Source organism: Coregonus lavaretus (genome assembly GCF_964263955.1).
Source record: "Coregonus lavaretus genome assembly, chromosome: 24".
NCBI lineage: Eukaryota > Metazoa > Chordata > Actinopteri > Salmoniformes > Salmonidae > Coregonus > Coregonus lavaretus.
The window spans coordinates 30,204,319-30,215,294 of record NC_140011.1 but is presented as its reverse complement, the minus strand read 5'-3'; the positions used below and the strand labels follow the sequence as shown (position 1 = coordinate 30,215,294).

Below are 10,976 nucleotides of genomic sequence, written 5' to 3'. Positions count from 1 at the left end.
TCTTTCTCCTAGCCAGGGTGTGTGAGAATACTTCCTTTACTGCTATTGGCTCTAACCGAGGAGTCTCTTTACACATACAGCCCTTGTCCTTAATGATGGATGTGCAGTCAACATCATGCAGTGGCTTCAGTAATATAACCTGTGTGTGTGTGTGGTTGTGTTGTGTGTGTGTGTTCCCTTGTTATGGGTATAAGCAGAAGGCCTGTTTTTACCAAATATAGATGAGGTGATGAGAACAGCAAGCACCACCCACCCCTTCACATCGCATAGTAGTATTTTTAATTTGTCAGCATATCTATCTGTTCATGGTTAGAGCCAATAGCATTAAAGGAAGTGGTCCCTCTGTCACAGAAACAGTTGGCACGGAAACAGCACATTACACCATTATCCAATCCCCCTCCCAGTCCCCTAGCGTCATCCCTCCTCTCCTCTCCCGTCCCTTCCTCTCCACTCCCCTCCATACTCTATCGCTCTCTCTCTATCATGCATGCTATTTCAGCCATGAATGAAATCACAACCAATCCTACTGTTGACTTGTCATAGACCAGAGAAAGAGAATGAGCAGGGTTGTTATACATTGAAAAACACACATAACCTGTCCTTTCCATTGCTGCTCATAGGGGTCTCTGTCTGTTTTTATTTCCATGTCTTACATTTTCCCTTCTCATTGCAATGCAAAACAGATTCTATTGTATCCTGTTTTTGTCACCGTTCTGTGTTCTGTTTAGCTTGGTGCCCTTTTCCCTCTCTGTTTCTCTCATGATTTAATCCTGTCAGTTTCCCCCTTCTCTCTATCCCTGCTGACTCCTCCCTTCATTTCTCTCTCCCTCCGCTCTCTGACACACTCAAACACGCATACATTCACACACGCCCTCCTCCCCCATCGCTGCAGTGTCTCAACTGCCTTGGAGCAAACAAGAGAGGAAATAGAACAGACAATAATAAGAGAGCCGAGAAAGAGGGGAATAGAAAGAGAGAGAGAGTATGCGTGTGAGAGAGAGTGTGTCATAGGAGAATGTTGGACTAAGGGTGGATTGCACACTGCCTATCTCTCCCTGCCAGTGTTTGTCTGCAGTATCCCTGGTGAACGGACCCTGGACGGTGAAACGGTAAGCCTGCCTGCTTTATTTTCTCACTCTTTCTTTTTTCATCACTGCTAAATTGGCCCTCTTTGTTTGGCTGGGGTGGGGAGTTGCTGTGTGATTGGATTAATGTGGAGGAACAGGATCTTTTCCCCCCTCAGCTGAGCTCATGAAGGTGATGTTCTGAGATGGCACCAAGGCAAGGCTGCTTCTCCAGTCCCCTCCTCCACCCTCCCTGCTCTCTGTATAGATGGACTAGGAAAGCCAGTGTCTGTGTACATATCCTCCTTGATACATCCTTGATACATACAGTATATGGTTATGTCTGTAATGGTAAATAGGGATGTGTGCGTGCTCTGTCCATCCCATCGACCATGAGCGGAAGAGTAGGAGAGAGGGAGGGAGAGAGGTAAGAGAAGGAGAGCGGGAGGGAGAGAGGTAAGAGAGGGAGAAAGAGAAGGAGAGAGGTAAGAGAAGGAGAGAGGTAAGAGAGGGAGAGAGGTAAGAGAAGGAGAGAGGTAAGAGAGGGAGAGAGGTAAGAGAAGGAGAGGTAAGAGAAGGAGAGAGGTAAGAGAAGGAGAGAGGTAAGAGAGGGAGAGAGGTAAGAGGTAAGAGAAGGAGAGAGGTAAGAGAAGGAGAGAGGTAAGAGAAGGAGAGAGGTAAGAGAATGAGAGAGGTAAGAGAGGGAGAGAGGTAAGAGAAGTAAGAGAAGGAGAGAGGTAAGAGAAGGAGAGAGGTAAGAGAAGGAGAGAGGTAAGAGAGGGAGAGAGGTAAGAGAGGGAGAGAGGTAAGAGAGGGAGAGAGGTAAGAGAGGTAAGAGAAGGAGAGAGGTAAGAGAAGGAGAGAGGTGAGAGAGGGAGAGAGGTAAGAGAGGGAGAGAGGTAAGAGAGGGAGAGAGGTACGAGAAGGAGAGAGGTAAGAGAAGGAGAGAGGTAAGAGAAGGAGAGAGGAAGAGAGGTAAGAGAGGGGAGAGAGTCACTAAAAGTACTGTCACGTAGGATCTGCTGTATGGTTCTCATGATGACTGGCTTAGCGAGACAATGAATGTGACTGTGCAGTGGGAGGTGCACACACCCCATGGAGTGTTGCTCTGCAGGCAGGCACTGGGCTGGACAGACGAGCAGTGGCTTCACATCGGCATTTTAGCATCTGCCCCTGCAGCGCTCCGCCTGCCATCCCACATCAACAATAACATCAGCACATCGATCGATAACCGTGTTGACCCAGGATGGGTGTGTGTAGAAGTGTATTTGTGATGTGTGTGTGTGCGAGTGTGATTCTGAGAAAGTGAGAGAGTGTGTGTGTTTCCTGCTCTCCAGCGACCACAGCACTGAGGGTCATTTGTGACATTTTGTGTCTCTACAGTCCCTCATATTGCTAATGGGGCATTACCATGGCTTGTGGAGTGGGGGTTATTCGGCAATGCAGCGGCAGGGGTGTGTGTCTGTGTGTGTGAAAGAGAACCTGTGCAGGGAGGGGTCGAGGGGCTAGGGGGTTTAACAGTGTGAAGGCAGATTGGGCAGAGGGGAAGAGGTTGATGCAGCGGAGAGAAAGCGAAACGAAGAAAGAGATAGAAACGTAGAGAGCGAGAGATTGGAAAAGAGGAGGAGAGATGGAGAGCATGTCAGCTGTGTCAGCTGGAGATGATGGATGATGTTGACTTGAGAACTGGCTGCGTGCGATAGGCCCAAAGAATGAAGTGAAACAGCCAACATCCAGGCCCTCAGACATCTAAAAATGGAGGAAGAAATTGTTGAATAAAGTCCCACAATGCTTTGGGAACCTCTGGAGGAACACAGATAGTGAAATAGATCAGAGGATGTGAGATGAATACCAACCTCTCCTCTGCTCCTCGCAACCTACAAAAGCAGACCACATTGCATGAATTTCTTTGCAAGATTAATCTAAAAGGGGAGAGAGTATAAATGCACCGACGACGGCAAACTGAAATCATGACCAGCATTTATTATAGCACTTGATGATACAGGCTGGCTTTAATGTGATTATACCGTATTCGTGTCATGAAGTGCCTATTGAGCAAACATTGGAGGAATACAGGATCTGCTTTCACAAATGAATTAGCTTGTCACTATTTAAATGTAAGATTACATACACAGACTACTAACAGATCAGTGTTTTTCTCACCTTTTTACAAATTGTCTGGCAATGTTAATTTATATATAATTTTCCTGGCTATGTAACTACAGTGTAACTTCTACATACAAAGGATAGACAGGCAAAGCATGTCTAGTGTCACTCTTGCAATCATTGATCATTGCTAATGGAGATCCTAATAAATCAAATCATTGTTCAATCTAAATACCTATCATATTTTTGATGTGATATTATAATAAATGTGATGAATTAAAAGCTATAACAGTTTCACCTTCAAGGTGTAAGAATGTGTCATAAGGTTCAGTTTACACGTAGAAGGTGCTAGAACTGTCACGATCGTCGACAGATGAAGCGGACCAAGGCGCAGCGTGATAGGCGTACATTCTTTATTTGTGTACACACACGAACCAAAACAATAAACCAAACGATACGTGAAGTCCTAGGTTATACACAAAACCCTACGGAACAAGATCCCACAAAATACTAGTGCCAAACAGGCTGCCTAAGTATGGTCTCCAATCAGAGACAACGAGCTACAGCTGTCTCTGATTGGGAACCACCCTGGCCAACATAGATATAAACGATCTAGAACAAAAGCATAGAAAATGTAACAGAAACTCCACACCCTGGCTCAACATTTAAGAGTCCCCCGAGCCAGGGCGTGACAGTACCCCCCCCCAAAGGCGCGGACTGCGACCGCGCCACACCAACACAACGGGGAAGGGGCCGGGTGGGCATTCCGCCTCGGAGGCGGATCCGGCTCCGGGCGTGACCACCACTCTCTCTCTACCCCCCCCGTAGCGCCCCTGGTCTGGTCTGGCCCCGCTGGCCGGAGCTGGACTGGACACCGGTGGAGCGGATTGCTCTGGCTCCGGTGTGGAGCAGCTGACCGGTGCCGGACCAGGCACCGGTGGAACAGGCATGGACCGTGCCGGACTGACGACGCGCACCACTGGCTTGGTGCGGGGAGCAGGAACGGGCCGGACCGGGCTGACGACGCGCACCACTGGCTTGGTGCGGGGAGCAGGAACGGACTGGACCGGGCTGGCGACGCGCACCACTGGCTTGGTGCGAGGGGCAGGAACGGGCCGAACCGGGCTGACGACGCACACCATTGGCTTGGTGCGGGGAGCAGGAACAGGCCGGACCGGGCTGGCGACGTGCACCACTGGCTTGGTGCGAGGGGCAGGAACAGGCCGGACCGGGCTGACGACGCGCACCACAGGCTTGGTGCGGGGAGCAGGAACAGGCCGGACCGGGCTGGCGACGCGCACCACTGGCTTGGTGCGGGGAGCAGGAACGGGCCGGACTGGGCTGACGACGCGCACCACAGGCTTGGTGCGAGGGACAGGAACAGGCCGGACCGGGCTGGCGACGCGCACCACAGGCTTGGTGCGAGGGACAGGAACAGGCCGGACCGGGCTGGCGACGCGCACCACTTGCTTGGTGCGGGGAGTAGGTACAGGCCGGACCGGGCTGGCGACGCGCACCACTGGTTTGGTGCGAGGGACAGGAACAGGCCGGACCGGGCTGACGACGCGCACCACAGGCTTGGTGCGAGGTACAGGAACAGGCCGGACCGGGCTGGCGACGCGCACCACAGGCTTGGTGCGAGGGACAGGAACAGGCCGGGCTGGACTGTGGAGACGGACTGGAGGTCTGGAGCGGAGAGCTGACACAACCCGTCCTGGCTGAATGCCTATTTCCACACAATCTGTGTGAGGCATCAGCACAGGAAGTACAGGGCTGTGCACTCGTACTGGCAATACAGCACGTGGCACTGGCGCAGGATATCCGGGACCGAGGAGGGGTACTGGAGGCCACGAGCGTTGAGCCGGCACACTCCGTCCTGGCTGCATGCCCACCTTAGCACGACACGTGCGTGATGCTAGCACAGGACGTACAGGACTGTGCCGGAACACTCGCGGCACAGTACGTGGCTCCGCATAACACGGAACCTGCCCAGTCTCACGCTGCCTAGCCTGAGTACGGGGAGTTGGCTCTGCTCTACCTCTAGGCTCCGCCAACCACCCTTCCAGCCCCCCAAACCTGGTGGCCTCCTCTCCTAGTCCGCCGATTCGCCCTGTAGCTGCCTCCAGCAGCCCCGTCGTCCACGCCGTGTGCCCCCCCAAAAAAATTACTTGGGGTTGCCTCTCGCGTGTCCGTCGTCGGCACGGTTGGCGCCGTTTCTCCTCTCCTGCCTGGGCATTTACTTCTGCCCATGGCCCTCTGCCCGCGAATATGTCCTCCCAAGACCACCATTCGCCCACCTGGGACATCGCCAACTTCTCCTCCTGGGCACACTGCTTGGTCCTCTGGGGGTGGGATCATCTGTCAGCGATCGTGACAAGAACACATAGAAGGACCATGTAGAGTAAACGTAACAACAATCAAGCCTAAATACACTATATATACAGAAGTATGTCGACACCCCTTCAAATTAGTTGATTCTGCTATTTTAGCCACATCCGTTGCTGACAGGTGTAAAGAATGGGGGACACCGCCAATGCATCTCCATAGACAAACATTGGCAGTAGAATGGCCCGTACTGAAGAGCTCTGTGACTTTCAACGTGGCACCGTCATAGGATGCCACCTTTCCAACAAGTCAGTTCGTCAAATGTCTGCCCTGCTAGAGCTGCCCCGGTCAACTGTAAGTGCTTTTATTGTGAAGTGGAAACATCTAGGAGCAACAACGGCTCAGCCGCTAAGTGGTAGGCCACACAAGCTCACAGAACGGGACTGCCGAGTGCTGAAGCGTGTAGCACGTAAAAATCGTGCAACACTCACTACCGAGTTCCAAACTGCCTCTGGAAGCAACGTCAGCACAATAACTGTTCGTTGGCAGCTGCATGAAATGGGTTTCTATGGCCAAGCAGCTGCACACAAGCCTAAGCGTCAATTGGAGTGGTGTAAAGCTCGCCGTCATTGGACTCTGGAGCAGTGGAAACGCGTTCTCTGGAGTGATGAATCACGCTTCACCATCTGGCAGTCCGACAGACAAATCTGGGTTTGGCGGATGCCAGGAGAACGCTACCTGCCCGAATGCATAGTGCCAACTGTAAAGTTTGGTGGAGGAGGAATAATGGTCTGGGGCTGTTTTTCATGTTTCGGTCTAGACCCCTTAGTTCCAGTGAAGGGAAATCTTAACGCTACAGCATACAATGACATTCTAGACGATTCTGTGCTTCCAACTTTGTGGCAACAGTTTGGGGAAGGCCCTTTCCTGTTTCAGCATGACAATGCCCTTGTGCACAAAGCGAGGTCCATACAGAAATGGTTTGTCGATCGGTGTGGAAGAACTTGACTGGCCTGCACATAGCCCTGACCTCTACCCCATCGAACACCTTTGGGATGAATTGGAACACCGACTGCGAGCCAGGCCTAATCGCCCAACATCAGTGCCCGATCTCACTAATGCTCTTGTGGCTGAATTGAAGCAAGTCCCAACAACAATGTTCTAACATCTAGTTTCCTTCCCAGAAGAGTGGTTGTTATAGCAACAAAGGGGGGACCAACTCCATATTAATGCCCATGATTTTGGAATGAGATTTTCGATGAGCAGGTGTCCACATACTTTTGGTCATGTAGTGTAGGTCAGAGATTTCACATACTTAAAAATATTGGTGTGCTTTACGTTATGGGGGTATAGCAATGATTTAAACTGGTAACCCTAGAGAGAAGAAACTTGACCCATAGTGATGTCACTGCATGGAGGGTTGGCAATCTCTCAAGTAGCTGCCATGTCAGTCACAGCTCCTTCTGCACTATGGGAGACGTCCACCAAAGATAGAACCAGTAGTCTTTGACCACATGCCTCATCACTCCTACAAGTAAGGGATAATCAACAAGGTGCTAGCATCATGGGTGGTTCAAGCCCTGAATGCTGATTGGCTGACAGCCTTGGTATATCAGACCGTATACCACGGGCATGACAAAACATTTATTTTTACTGCTCTAATTACGTTGGTAACCAGTTTATAATAGCAATAAGGCACCTTGGGGGTTTGTGGTATATGGCCAATATACCACGGCTAAGGGCTGTATCCAGGCACTCCGTGCTGTGTCGTGAATAAGAACAGCCCTTAGCCGTGTGTCACGATCGTTGAGAGACGGGTCAGACCAAGGTGCAGCGTGGTATGCGAACATACATTATTTAACTCAAATAAACATACAACAAAACAATAAACCAACGTAACCTGAAGTCCAAGGCTATACACAATACAAGCCTACACACGGAACACAAACAAGATCCCACAACCCAGGCAGGAAAACTGGCTGCCTAAGTATGATCCCCAATCAGAGACAACGAGCGACAGCTGCCTCTGATTGGGAATCACACCCGGCCAAACATAGAACTACAAATACTAGACTCTAAACATAGAATCTAAACAGAAAACTCACACCCTGACCCAACCAACAAGAGTTCTCTCGATCAGGGCGTGACACCGTGGTATATTGGCCATGTACCACACACCCCTCGGGCCTTATTGCTTAAATATATCCTCAAACAAAAACATCAAGTAGCCTAGGATCCATCATTCTGTGTCTGTATTTTCTATTACACAATAATACGTAGATCTCAGGAAATAACTACTGAAACACAGTTCAGAGATCTTAAAAATATTCACTTAGAACATTTCCGCACTTCTATTTGCAGCCTAAATGACACTCTAATATGATGTGGCTTGATCACCCATGCAAAGAGAGTGTGTTTGAAGCCTGAAGTTGGACTGAGAGGAGAGGGAAGTGGGAAGGGCAGTAATGTAGCTTAACCAAAGCAGTCAGGGGCAGAGTATGTGAGCAGAGTTGAGTGGTGGGAAATCCCGCTCATCGCTCATGGAGCAGTGCTTGTGCACTGCTCTGGCTGGCGCTCCATGTTCTTTCCATCCGCTCCGGTAAAAACCATGCCTCGCCCCCCCCCCCCCAAAAAAATGCCCAAATTCGCTCCATTCATTAAAATCCCAATTTAACCAACACATATCAATTTTTGGGACTACCTGGACCTACCATTTGGTTTTGAAGTATTGAAAGGCTGGGCAGGGATGCAGAGTTTTTTTTCTATAGGTAGACCTAACGGTTTTTAGGCAAGATAACCCAATCAAAATGTAAATCTCCTTGAAAGTTGGAATATGCCAGGCCTATTGGGCCAAAATCTATTATGGCCTATTGTATTGATAATAGAACAAAAATGAAGGAAACTTTTAAGAGATCTGATTTTTACTTTGGTACAATGACACACGTAATTAGCTACTCACCTCGTTCCTTTCTTTTAGCATGTGCACATAGTAAGTGTGTCTTTTCAGATTCCACAATGATTCTTTAGTTGTGGACACTACATCACCGCACTCCCTCTCCTGCTCTTGGTCCTCCTCATATTTGTAAGTCACCTTGATTTTGCACCTGTGTGTATTATGTAATGATGGATGACAGGGATCAGCTTGTCATATCAAAGTAAATCACACGTCTCCATTGAGCACTCATGCCATTGCCCATGTGGTGCCATACATGACACAAAGTAATATAATTGCCACATTGGTCTATATTACTTACTTGAAATACTGACACAGCAGTACTAGCATAGCACAGCATGTTTCTGCCATTTTGAATGGGGCTTTTAATAACCTGCCAGTAAAGTTCCCCAAAGAACATCAAACAGGAACAACAACAGTTAAATTCAGTTTGACCCCTGCTAACCCATCTGTAACATTGCCTCAGCTACTCCATTGTGTGACAATGGCTTAGGACAGTCCTAGGGACATGCCCTTGTAGATGAGTAGACCTGCCTGACTTTACCACTTAAATTGATTATATTATAATACGGGGAAAATTATACAATATGTCCCTCTCCTCTTGCACTTAAGTACAATGATTTATGTGGACACATTTCATGTTATATCATATTACTCTAGGCCTGCAGGCTGTGGGAAAAGCCACCAAACCGGCCTCTATGAAATTGTTCTGCTAATTCCTTCAGCAATTGAATAACTCTGAAAACCCACTCTGGAATGCAGTAAACACATAAATAATGCTTAATGTTAACCATTTTTAGCAGGATACACCTTTTTCTTTGTTATTCTGTTTGGTCAAATACTGTGTCATGTCTCTTGTGACCCATCATGCTAACTGGTTCTATCTTTGGTGGCACCTAAACCAACCAGTTTCTCTGCTTTTCTCCCCAGACTCAGGATAGGTCTTAGGCTCTAGTTAAACTGGCTCAGCGTTTGTCTTTGTTTTGGGTTTCTAATCCACTCCAGGTATACTGGGCCAAACTATCATCTCCCCGACAGCCATGTGGAGGATACAATCAAATACGAGAGAGAGGATTTCTGACTGTCAGTTGGACTGAACCGAATTGGGGTGCGGCTTTGTCCGTTCATAGTAACTTTACAGTCAATTAGATTATCATTGAGTCTTATGTAAATCTACATCAATTAATTTATCTTTCTCTAGTCCCCTCCTCTCTTCCTCTCTAATCTGTGTTGGCGCTCAGAACCAGGCCCTGTGTGTATGCCTGAGGACGATGTGCCCTCCTCCCAGCACTCCTTACTGAGGGCAGAGCAGAGGGACTAACAGAGCATCTTTGTGTTCCATTCCTCACACATAACTGCAGTCATATGACAGACAGCAAGGAGGTGGTGGAGGAGGGGAAGGGTGGTGGCGGGGAGGGATGGAGGAGGGGAGGGGTGGAGGATGCTCTGGGGTGGTGGAAGAGGGGAGGGGTGGGGGATGCTCTGGACTGGAGGACCATTGGGGGTGTTGAAGAGGGTTTGAGGGGTGACAGTTTTTGAGTGTGTGTGTGTACACTATGTTTGTGTGTGCTGTGACCATAGCTGCTGCTGGCTGTAGGTCAGGAACCTGGACAGCACGACCAAAGTGTCCCAGAGCAATACATTAAGCCTACCCAGCTAGCGCATTTGGTTCCTTGGAAGTTGTGGGAACATACATTTTTGGTTTCTCATTGATTCTGGGAACGAAGCCATACGTTTCCTGACTGGTGAAACAGAAAGTTTTTTAAAAAAGTTCTGAGAACGGAAATGAACATTCTGCCTGTTCTAGGAACATACATATTTAGGTTGCAGGGAGGTTCTGAGAATATTTTACTATGGTTCCCTGAATATTTTCCTGGGAGGTTTTATTAACGTTCTGGGAAAAAAAGGTAAATAGGTGAATGGCATTCCGCGCATGGCTAATAGGAAGAGGAGAAGCACAAGACGCTACCCAGCTAGCACATAACGTTCTGAGAACCATATGTTTCAGCATAACTTTTTCTGCAGATTTCCTCATGGTACTATTTAAAGTCATGCTGTCAGAACATTAAAAAAACGTTATATAAAAACCTGCAAGAAAATATTAGAAACGTTCAAAGATTGTTCAAAGAATGTTACTTAAAAACATATACAATTACTTTTTCAGCATCAACAAAACTCCTCCATCCTCCATCAGGTGTGTTGGCCGCGCCCACTAATATTGGCCACACCTGATCTTAATGAGCGCTTGATTCCTTTGAAATAGGGTCTGTTTGAATAGACTAAAATGAACAGCTTTGTATGAGTTAATGGCATGGTAGGTCCATCCTGGTGGCGCAGTGGACTAATTCCATGGATAGAGCAGAAGATCATACACTATATATACAAAAGTATGTGGACAACCCTTCAAATTAGTGGATTGGGTTATTTCAGCCACACCCATTGCTGACAGGTGTATAAAATCGAGCACACAGGAATGCAATCTCCATAGGCGAACATTGGCATTAGAATGGCATTACTGAAGAGCTCTG

At 48.4% G+C, this 10,976-nt stretch overlaps 1 protein-coding gene across 1 annotated transcript in view; it reads left to right on the top strand.

The window, feature by feature from the left end:
- Window positions 1-833: 833 nt before the first annotated feature.
- LOC311100139 (guanine nucleotide-binding protein G(z) subunit alpha) overlaps window positions 834-10,976 on the top strand; it is a 55,294-nt gene continuing 45,151 nt past the window's right edge. Inside the window, exon 1 of the mRNA XM_084140916.1 lies at window positions 834-1,109. The gene's annotated coding sequence lies outside the window, so the exon portion shown is untranslated. The remainder of the gene's footprint in view (window positions 1,110-10,976) is intronic.